This window comes from Copidosoma floridanum, unplaced genomic scaffold (genome assembly GCF_036245765.1).
Source record: "Copidosoma floridanum isolate Cflo_tuat_1 unplaced genomic scaffold, Cflo_Japanese_pri ptg000030l, whole genome shotgun sequence".
NCBI classification, from domain to species: domain Eukaryota; kingdom Metazoa; phylum Arthropoda; class Insecta; order Hymenoptera; family Encyrtidae; genus Copidosoma; species Copidosoma floridanum.
Window position 1 is genome coordinate 36976749 of NW_028321907.1, and position 10996 is coordinate 36987744.

Below are 10996 nucleotides of genomic sequence, written 5' to 3' on the forward strand. Positions count from 1 at the left end.
ACGATGCGCGCATTTCTTAAGCTGTCTTCGCTATTTCCGCTTATATAGTAACATTGTACTTCAATGTACTTTCAATTTTTCGAAAATTTTCAGCAAATGTTGAACATTTTGTTACATTATCTATGCATTTTCCAAAAAATTACTTTATTGTGCAATCTTATTACGTATCCTGTCATCGATTTTCTATCATTATTATCATCAATCCAGTCCAAATCTACCATATAGTCCAATATTTTACTATTTTGACCATAATCATGAATTGATTTCGTATCTTTTGTTTTTACAAAATATTTTAACACCCTCATTGTATACGTACAATACGTCTCATTTTAACAATTTTGAAGTCCACTTAAATAGTTTCTACTGTGTCTTATATACGGTTTAGTTCCTACACTTATATATCAAAGTTTGCTAATTAAATTTCTGTATTTTATTTGTTCTTCGCAACAATCTGACTTTTCAACTTTTAAATTTATCTTCATTGGAGTATTATAATCTTACTCAATTTAATCTACAACTAAATCATGTAAATATACGTTCTGATTGTATTTTTTCTGTCAAAAGTATTGTAATTAATAACAGTCTTGCTTTATATGTATTTTCATTTTTTTGTCGTACCCATTTCATGTCTCAAATTTTTTTTTGTTTCGCAGTAATATCTCATGTATGATTTTTGGTTGATTTTTATAAAAATAGCTCCTTGCCATTATTCGTCTTTTTTGTAAATACTGCCTCCTCAGATGTTGCTGGTACATTCACATTTACATAATGAACGTATATTACATGTGTAGTTTGATTACTCTATCTTATTACTGGGCCTTTCTTTCATTCTAATTTTCTTTATGGCTATTCGATTCACGATTTCGTCCTCACTTTCATTACTATCAAATTTATCATTTCCAAATTCATTAAGATCAGATTCAAATTTCTTAACACCATTACTTTCAGTTTTATCTCGCTTGATAAATAGATTCTTCTAAATTTTCTTTAAAACAAATTACTTTTTTAAATTCTTTTATTACTTGAACGTATGTATGAATTATTTCATTTTTAACAAGTCGTCTATAGCCATAGCCAGCATAGCCAACAAATATCCCAAACTGTTCTTTGTCATACCATTTATTTTGTCTTTTGACTTCTGGTTTTCTTACAAATACTCGACCACCATAAATTTTAAAATACTTTACATTAGGTTTCTCACCAGAAAATATTTCATAAGCTATTTAGTTCTCAATCTATATTTTGAAGCTGTAGTTCGATTTTGAAATAAGCTTCTATTTCATTACTTCTGGATAGTACCTCAGATTCATTTGCCTCTTTCATTAAACATCCACCTATATCCATTGATGATCTATTGTATTTTTCTGCTGTACCGTTCAATTCATAAAACCAACGACTCGGCTTGCATGGTACATGCTAACTACCATAATATCAACGTTCTTAAGGTAAAGGTACCGATGCTGGAACAATTTTTGGTGCGTTTAAAAATTTATCACATGTAGGATGTTCACGTCAATCGTGAACTTTTAATTCTCTTTTCATTTTCTAATTTTCTTTAGCACAATACGTTAAATGCAATAGTTATATTTCCTGGAATTGTAATAGCTTTATCTTTGCTTTATCATCTAAAAGTAACACTTATCAATTTTATAACTTTCACTTTACATTTATACATACTTAACGGTGTTTGTTGAACGTGCCGTTCTGCTTCCAATTGTTTCCATGATTTCTTGAGGTTTAGTGCATAAGCACACGATCAGTAAGAGCTAATTTAGGAGTGAGAATAAAAACTCCAAAGTCAGGTGTTAGTTGCTCAAACTAACACCTGACTTTGGAGTTTTTATTCTCACTCCTAAATTAGCTCTTACTGATCGTGTGCTTATGCACTAAACCTCAAGAAATGATACATACTTTAATTTCAGAACTTATATTTTCTTATTTTATCTCTCTTTTTCTACTCTGACTCATATAACGACTACAGTGTATATTTGTATGGTTAACTTAAGTTATTCTCTCTGCTATTATTGTAATAAATCAGATACGTCTCAACAAGCAAAGAGCCAACATCAATTGCGCTCTGAGCTCCGCTAACTGCTATTGTAAATACATACACTATTAAATAAACGCTATTTAAACTACTACCACCCAACAGTTTATTGATCCTCAGTAATTCCCGAACAATCGATATTACGATCCCCGCGTTCGTCAAGCATTTTTTGCTTGAACGTAACATAGGATATAACATGAACATTAAAATTGATATTCATATTTTTTCCATATATTTTGTTTCCCACTTATACATTTTTTGTTCAATAACACCATTAAGAATGCATGTCGCGATAATCGTACGTCATATTCCTAAAGTGAAACGTACATGTTATTTCAATAGAATTTACAAGGTTCATCCGGAAAGTATCGGGTCTACCTCTACAACTCCATGCTAGTGTCATTCTTTATCATCCGGTGCATGGCATCCTTCAAAGTAATCTCCATTTGATTGAACAACACGGTTTCAGCGATGTTTCCACTTCTCAAAACAGTCTTGGAACTCACTTTCAGGGATGACCTTGAGTTCTCTCGTTGCATTATTCTTATCCGTCGTTTTGTCATCAAATCGCTGTCCTGTAAGTGGTTTTTTCAGTTTTGGAAACAGCTAAAAGTCACAGGGGGATGTGTCGGGACTGTATGGAGGTTGTCGCAGTAATACGATACTGTATTTGGTCGAAATCTTATTCGTGTAGCACACCTTCCCAATCAAAAAAACAATCAACATTGACTTAACATTGCTTCGACTTTGACGTGCTTTTTTTGGTCTTGGCGATCCAGAGTGTTTTCACTGAAAAGACTTGCTTTGTTTCAGGATCATAACCATGAACCGATGACTCATCACCAGTAATAACCTTTCTAAGCAAAGTATAATCTTTATTGACCATTTCTAAGTTGTACTATGCGATTTCTAAGAGCAACTGTTTTTGCTCTGTGCTGAGCAATTATGGTATGAATTTCGCATGCACACGTTTTAATTGTAAATTTGAGGTTAAAATTTTCCAAATTATAGTTTTTGGTATTCCAAGGTCTTCTTCTCGTTCCCGCACAGTCATACGACGATCTTGTTCGATCGAATGTCGCACCTGCTCAATATTATCCAATGTTGTTATTGTCGAAGGTTGGTCATAACGAGGATCACTATCAACTAAAGTACGGCCTTCTTTGAAATGATTAAACCACTCTTTTACTTGTGTTTTTCTCATATACTCGTTTCCAAAAGCCATCTGCATCATCTGAATAGTTTCAGAACTAGTTTTTCCGAGCTGTAAGCAAAGTTTAATACAAATTCTTTGATCTTGTTTTTCAGTTGTAGAGGTAGGCCCGATACTTTCCAGACAGATCTCGTACGTGTTTCACCAGCGAGACATTTGAAGTATAAGTTTATGTTTTGAATCGTACGTATAATGAAACAGTCATTTTAATAAACTTTTTTTTTTTACTGTAATCCCAATTGAAAATAATTACATAGATTCGTTACGTATTTGAGTACCTATCAAAAATACGTCATATCAATACGTAGTGGAAATACGTGTTGGTTTGGAACCGTTCGTCACTTAATTTTACCACGTATTTTGCAGTCACAAATTATTTTTACGTTATAATAGTTTGAATTATGATTACGACGTGCATTTACATGAATGAAATCAAAAATAGATGATAAGTTTTGTTGATATAATAAGACACTACTTTTAACATCAGAAATCAATTTTTTGATGACAAAATTTTGAAAAGCTTGTTACTTATTGACTGTTCCACCATTGGGACACAATGAAAAAGTTTACTCTGGCATCGGTACTTTTACCTTATGGCCTTTGATAATCTGTTATTCTCAGAAGCCAGAAAAAAGTTCTCAGGGATAAAATTTCGCAAAGGGCACCTTTGAGGATAAAGGAAAATTTTTCCAAAAATCCAGTAAAAGAGAGAAACGAGACTGTTAAGAAGAAGCTGTAGTCAAATTACAGCTAAACAGACTAAAAATAATACTAGTAACGCTGAAGGAAATAAATTCAGCTACCAAGCTACACTTAAGTAAAATCAAACAGCAATAACCAAAAGTGGAAAAGCAAACTCCCGTGACCTTGAATAAATTGCAGCAAAATATCGAAAAAAAAGAAAGCGCCTCAAAAAGCAGTAAGTAAAGACCAGACAACCTTACTCAAAGGTGTCTCGCAGAATAACTCCTGGGATCCCGGGAGGGGGAGGGGATGTTACTAGTGGAGAAAAAAGGTAGCAATTTTAGCGAGAGAAGAGAACAAAACGAGTGTAAGATATCCTACAACATACGTTACAAGATATCCTACACCAACACCTTATAAGATATCGTGCAAGATTTTTGCACCATAGCCTACACGACATTAAGCAAAATTTTCGGCAACAAATCATTTCATTTCGTGTATAACCTTAGTAACGTTATTGGTTAATTGACGTTTTATGAATGTACATTTAACATTGTTTTGCATCTGTTATTACGATTGTCAACAATAAATCTAGTGATTAATTTTACAGCTACTTTTTGTTCACGGATTTTATTTAAACTTTACATATGCTTTTTATTCTAAGGGGAAAATAATATATTGTTAAAAGTGTAATAAATTTATTATAATTGCTGAAGCAAATTGGTACATAGTAACATTAAATGTGTTTTACACACTTTCATTAAACTGATTATATTTTTTATAATTTTGATAGTAATAATTTTTTTTATATGGCCTAATAAAAGAAACTAGTTGTAAAACATGGTAAAGAAGTATTATATTCGGTTTACTCAACATTATCATTAATGTAAGTTGTATTGCAAAGCAAAAATTTTTTAAATCTACGATTTAAAGTCAATGTATATAAATTCGATTATTTAACAACTATAAGGGTACTTTTTCATGCAGATACAAGAATCATGACAACGACAACAATACTTTTCAAGTACAATTGAAGACTTAGTTTTTATTCTCAGACTCAAATTTGTAAAATTGTTTTTACTAAAAAAAATTCAAGTTACCTGCTTTACTACTCTTCTTAAATATATCTACATGCTAAGGTCCAAAAATTTCCGGCCTTCCCACATTACATGAATCGACCCACCCACAATAAAAGATACATAGTCATTTCATTTCATTACAAAGATATTTCATTACAAAGACCTGTGATCAAATTCTTAACAAAAGAAGGCAACGTGCCCGCCGAAATCAAACATCGTTTGGATGCTATATACGGGCAATCTTCGCTTTCGTATTCTACCGTTAAAGAATGGGCAAAACAATTTCGTTTGAGAAGACAATCAATTAAAGATGAACCTCGTCTAGGACGTCCATCTGAGTCCATTACTGATGAAAACATTGTAGAGCAAATATCTTCTAGTATTTTCTTTTTATGTATAAAATTGATATCGGACTTACGAGGAAAAAAATTTAACACAGACAAAGAAGTGAAGTCAGCGGTTTATTACAATTTCAAGGGAAACATTCAGACTATTTTTTCAAGGATATAGAAGTGTTATTTAAGCGCTGTGAAAAATACATTGAAATAAAGCGTGATTATGTAAGAATATTAGAATTTACTGTAATTTATCTATGGGTAAGTATTAAATGCGAGTAATTCAATTTATTGATATTTCCCATCCAATACGATAATGCCAAGGCAACTCGACTTTTTCAGTTAAAACTACCGTTTGTAGAAAATTGTCATACGCAGCAGTTGAAAAAATGTGCCATCTTGACCAGGACTTAAACCTGGAACTCTTTTCTTACCGGGAAAGTGCGTTACCAGTTACGCCATCGAGGTCTTGGCATCTTCTTCTCAATTGCTACATTTTATACTTTTTCGGCAATAAATTTATCGATGGGGAAGTATTAAATACCATATTACAAAACAAATTCAATTATGTACAAAATAATATGTAAAATTCAATAAAATACAAAATAAATTCAATTACTCGCATTTAATACTTACCCATCGATAAATTAGAGTAAATTCTAATATTCTTACATACCATATGAGCCGAGACCTCGATGGCGAAACTGGTCACGCACTTTCCCGGTAAGAAAAGAGTTCCAGGTTCAATTCCTGGTCAAGGTGGCACTTTTTTTCAATTGCTGTGTATGACAATTTTCTACAAACGGTAGTTTTAACTGAAAAAGTCGAGTTGCCTTGGCAATATCGTATAGAATGGGAAATGTCGATAAATTCAATTACTCGCATTCCATACCTACCCATCGACAAACTTGAGTAAATTCTATTATTCTTTTATTAAGAAAAAAATTTAAAAAATAGTTCAGTACTCACGATGGTTGAACTTCGTGAGAACGGCGTGCATAAATACAGTACTCACGAAGTTTAACCATCGTGAGTACTGAACTATTTTTTTAATTTTTTTCTTTAATTCGTTTTTTAAGTTTTTGTTTAGTGAACTACATGAATGCAGTACTAACGTTTATAGAGCTTCGTTCTTTCTACGGGTCTGGCGACCCCCTTGTTACCTGAGAAATTGTGTTTTTATACTCATGTCATGTTTAAAGAACTTCGTTCTTACCGTGGGTCCCATGACCCATTTATACCTCCTGGTTTTGTTTTTAATTTCTTGTATTATTTTTTTTTGTTTCTTGTTTTAATTTTTTTTTTTTATTTCTTGTTTTATTTTTTTTCGATATTTCATTTTAATACATTTTTTTTATTTTTTTGTATTTCCTTTATTTAATTCCGTTTTTTATTTTCATATGTAATCTTTTTTTTTCATTCCGTTTTTTATTTTATTTCTTTTTATTCCGTTGTATTTATTCATGTCTTTTGTAATTTTATTTCGTTTTATTTTCATATTTCATTTCATTAATTTTTTTTTAAATTTTTTTTTCCACTTATTTTTTTGCGATTTTATAGCTTATTAATGCAATTTTTATTTTATTTTCATATAATTACTCAATGACATTGTGCCATTATTTGTTTATCAAATTCAAAATAAGTACCCTTAAAAACCATTAAAATGATATGAAACTCGAATTATATTTATATAATGATCTTACATAATTCATTTATAATTAATTTACTTTGAATTACTTTATTTATATAATTATGTGATAATGTAACATAATTTGTTTATCGAATTCGAAATAAGCGCCTCTAAAAACCATTGATACATTCTTTAACTCTATTCCAAGTATTTAGAAAACAAATACAAAAACAATTTATCATAAATCGAATGTATTATCAGTGAATGCATGTAAAAATGGAATATTTCAGTTACGAACCACACCATAAGTACAAGAAATCAAGTTTTTATAAACGGCAGCGCTCGTAGCAGAGTGGGTAAGGTACTGGACTCACATGCAGAAGGTCGAGGGTTCAAAACTCTTTATTGGAAAATGTTTTTTTTTTTTTTTTTTTTTTTTTTTTTTTTTTTTAGAATTGTAAAAGAAAGAAATTCAAAGTGAAATAAAAATTATTGTGAGAAAATAAAATTGGGAGTGTGAGGGAGAATGGTAGGCAAAGGTGTGTAGAAGAGTAGCGCGGCACGGTTGGCCGATATACATATATAGTGGGGAGAGGGGAAGTGTATAGAGAATAGTCGGTGAGGGGAACAGGGTAAGGGGGGGAAACTTGAGAGGAAAAGGAAACCACTTTTGTTTCAAAAAAAAAAAATCTGTCGGTTTTAAAATTCCAGCCCCCCGAGTAACGCGACATAAAGAACTTCGTTCTAAAAACTAATCAATAATTGAGCGTTTTTTACATAACATGTAATTCAGCCCGCTAAAATAAAAATACCAGCGTTAAAGGCAATAAATTTTCTATCAACAAGTACTTTTAATTTTGTTTAGACAAGCGCAAAATGTTAAAAAAAGAGGAAAAATATAGTACCTGCAAGAGTTGGTACGATAGAAAGAGCCAATAATCGTCTGCTGTTCAGTGCTCCCGAAAGTGGCATCCAAAGTAGCGCGAAATTCAAATTAGCTATATAGAGCAAAATGCAAAAAACCACATACCTCAACAGAATTTCTAACATAATAAATAAATAAACCCCAATCTATGAAACCCAATGACCCAATGCTAGTTAACCCAGTAACACGGAACGCCAACTGGTCACTTTTAAATTTAATGCTTTAAATAATAACAAAAGCGCCAATCACCACACAACCCGGGGCGCTTACTGGTCACTTTGTTAATTGATATAAGAAATAAAATAACAAAAGCGCCAATCACCACACAACCCGGGGCGCTTACTGGCCAATTTGATTATTAATTACATACGTAAAATAACAAAAGCGCAAATCACCACACACCCCGGGGCGCTTACTGAGCGTTTTGTTAATTAATACAATAAACAAAAAAACAAAAGCGCCAATCACCACAAAACCCGGGGCGCTTACTGGCCGCTTTGTTAATTGATATAATAAATAAAATAACAAAAGTGCCAATTACCACACAACCCCGGGCGCTTACTGGCCAATTTGTTTATTAATTAAATAAATAAAGTAACAAAAGCGCCAATCACCACACAACCCGGGGCGCTTACTGGCTGCTTTGTTAATTAATATAATAAGTAAAATAACAAAAGCGCCAATCACCACACAACCTGGGGCGCTTACTAGCCGATTTGTTTATTTATGAAATAAATAAAATAACAAAAGCGCCAATCCCCTCACATCCCGGGGCGCTTACTAGCTGCTTTGTTTATTATTAAAATAAATAAAATATTACAAAGGCCAATCACCAGACAACTTGGGGCGCTTACTGGTCGCTTTGTTAATTAATATGATAAATAAAATAACGCAAGCGCCAATCCCCACACAACCCGGGGCGCTTACTGGTCGCATTATAAATTAATATAATAAATAAAATAACACAAGCACCGATCACCACACAATCCGGGGCGCTTACTGGTCGCTTTGTTAATTAATATGATAAATAAAATAACACAAGCGCCAATCCCCATACAACCCGGGGCGTTTACTGGCCGATTTGTTTATCAATTAAATAAAAAAAATAACACAAGTGCCAATCACCACACCACCTTGAGCGCTTACTGGCCGCTTTGTTAATTAATAACTTTGAATTTGCTATATTATTCAACAAAGTGGCCAGTAAGCGCACTGGGTTGTGTGGAGATTGGCACTTTTGTTATTTTATTTATGTAATTAATAAACAAAATGGCCAGTGAGTGCTCTGGGTTGTGTGGTGATTGGCGCTTGTGTTAGTTTATTTATTTAATTAATGAACAAATTGGCCAGTAAGCGCTCTGGGTCGTGTGGTGATTAGTGCTTGTGTTATTTTATTAATTTAATTAATTAACAAAGCGACCAGTAAGCGTCCTGGGTTGTGTGATAATGGGCACTTGTATTTTTTTATTTATTTATTTCGTAAACAAAGCGGCCAGTAAGCGCCCCAGGTTGTGTGGTGATCTGTGCTTGTGTTGTTTTATTCATTTAATTAATAAACAAAGCAGCCAGTAAGCGCACCGGGTTGTGAGGGGATTGGCGCTTGCATTATTTTATTTGTCATATTAATTAACAAAGCGGCCAGTAATCGCTCGGGGTTGTGTGGTGATTGGCGCTTTTGTTATTTTATTCATTATATCAATTAACAAAGCGGCCAGTAAGCGCCCCGGGTTGTGTGGTGATTGGCGCTTTTGTTTTTTTATTTATTATATCAAATGTCAAAGCGGCCAGTAAGTGCCCCGGGTTGTGTGGTGATTGGCGCTTTTGTTATTTTATTTATTATATCAATTAACTAAGCGCCCAGTAAGCACCCCGGGTTGTGTGGTGATTCGCGCTTTTGTTATTTTATTTATTATATCAATTAACAAAGCGGCTAGTAAGCGCCCCGGGTTGTGTGGTGATTGGCTCTTGTGTTATTTTATTTACGTTATTAATAAACAAAGCGGCTAGTAAGCGCCCTGGGTTGTGTGGTGATTGGCGCTTTTGTTTTTTTTATTTATTATATCAATTATTAAAGCGGCCAGTAAGTGCCCCGGGTTGTGTGGTGATTGGCGCTTTTGTTATTTTATTTATTATATCAATTAACTAAGCGCCCAGTAAGCACCCCGGGTTGTGTGGTGATTGGCGCTTTTGTTATTTTATTTATTATATCAATTAACAAAGCGGCCAGTAAGCGCCCCGGGTTGTGTGGTGATTGGCGCTTTTGTTTTTTTATTTATTATATCAAATGTCAAAGCGGCCAGTAAGTGCCCCGGGTTGTGTGGTGATTGGCGCTTTTGTTATTTTATTTATTATATCAATTAACTAAGCGCCCAGTAAGCACCCCGGGTTGTGTGGTGATTGGCGCTTTTGTTATTTTATTTATTATATCAATTAACAAAGCGGCTAGTAAGCGCCCCGGGTTGTGTGGTGATTGGCTCTTGTGTTATTTTATTTACGTTATTAATAAACAAAGCGGCTAGTAAGCGCCCTGGGTTGTGTGGTGATTGGCGCTTTTGTTTTTTTTATTTATTATATCAATTATTAAAGCGGCCAGTAAGTGCCCCGGGTTGTGTGGTGATTGGCGCTTTTGTTATTTTATTTATTATATCAATTAACTAAGCGCCCAGTAAGCACCCCGGGTTGTGTGGTGATTGGCGCTTTTGTTATTTTATTTATTATATCAATTAACTAAGCGCCCAGTGAGTGCCCCGGGTTGTGTGGTGATTGGCGCTTTTGTTATTTTACGTATGTAATTAGTAAACAAATTGGCCAGTAAGCGCCCTGGATTGTGTGGTGATTGGCGCTTTTGTTATTATTTAAAGCATTAAATTCAAAAGTGGCCAGTAGGCGTTCCATGTTACTGGGTTAATTAGCATTGGGTTTTTGGGTTTAATAGCTTGGGGTTTGTTTATTTATTATTTTACATAATTCTGTTTAGGTATGTGGGTTTTTGCGTTTTGCTCCATATAGCCAATTTGGATTTCGCGCTACTTTGTATGCCACTTTCTGGAGCACTGCTGCTGTTGCACTCGATCTCTCTCTCT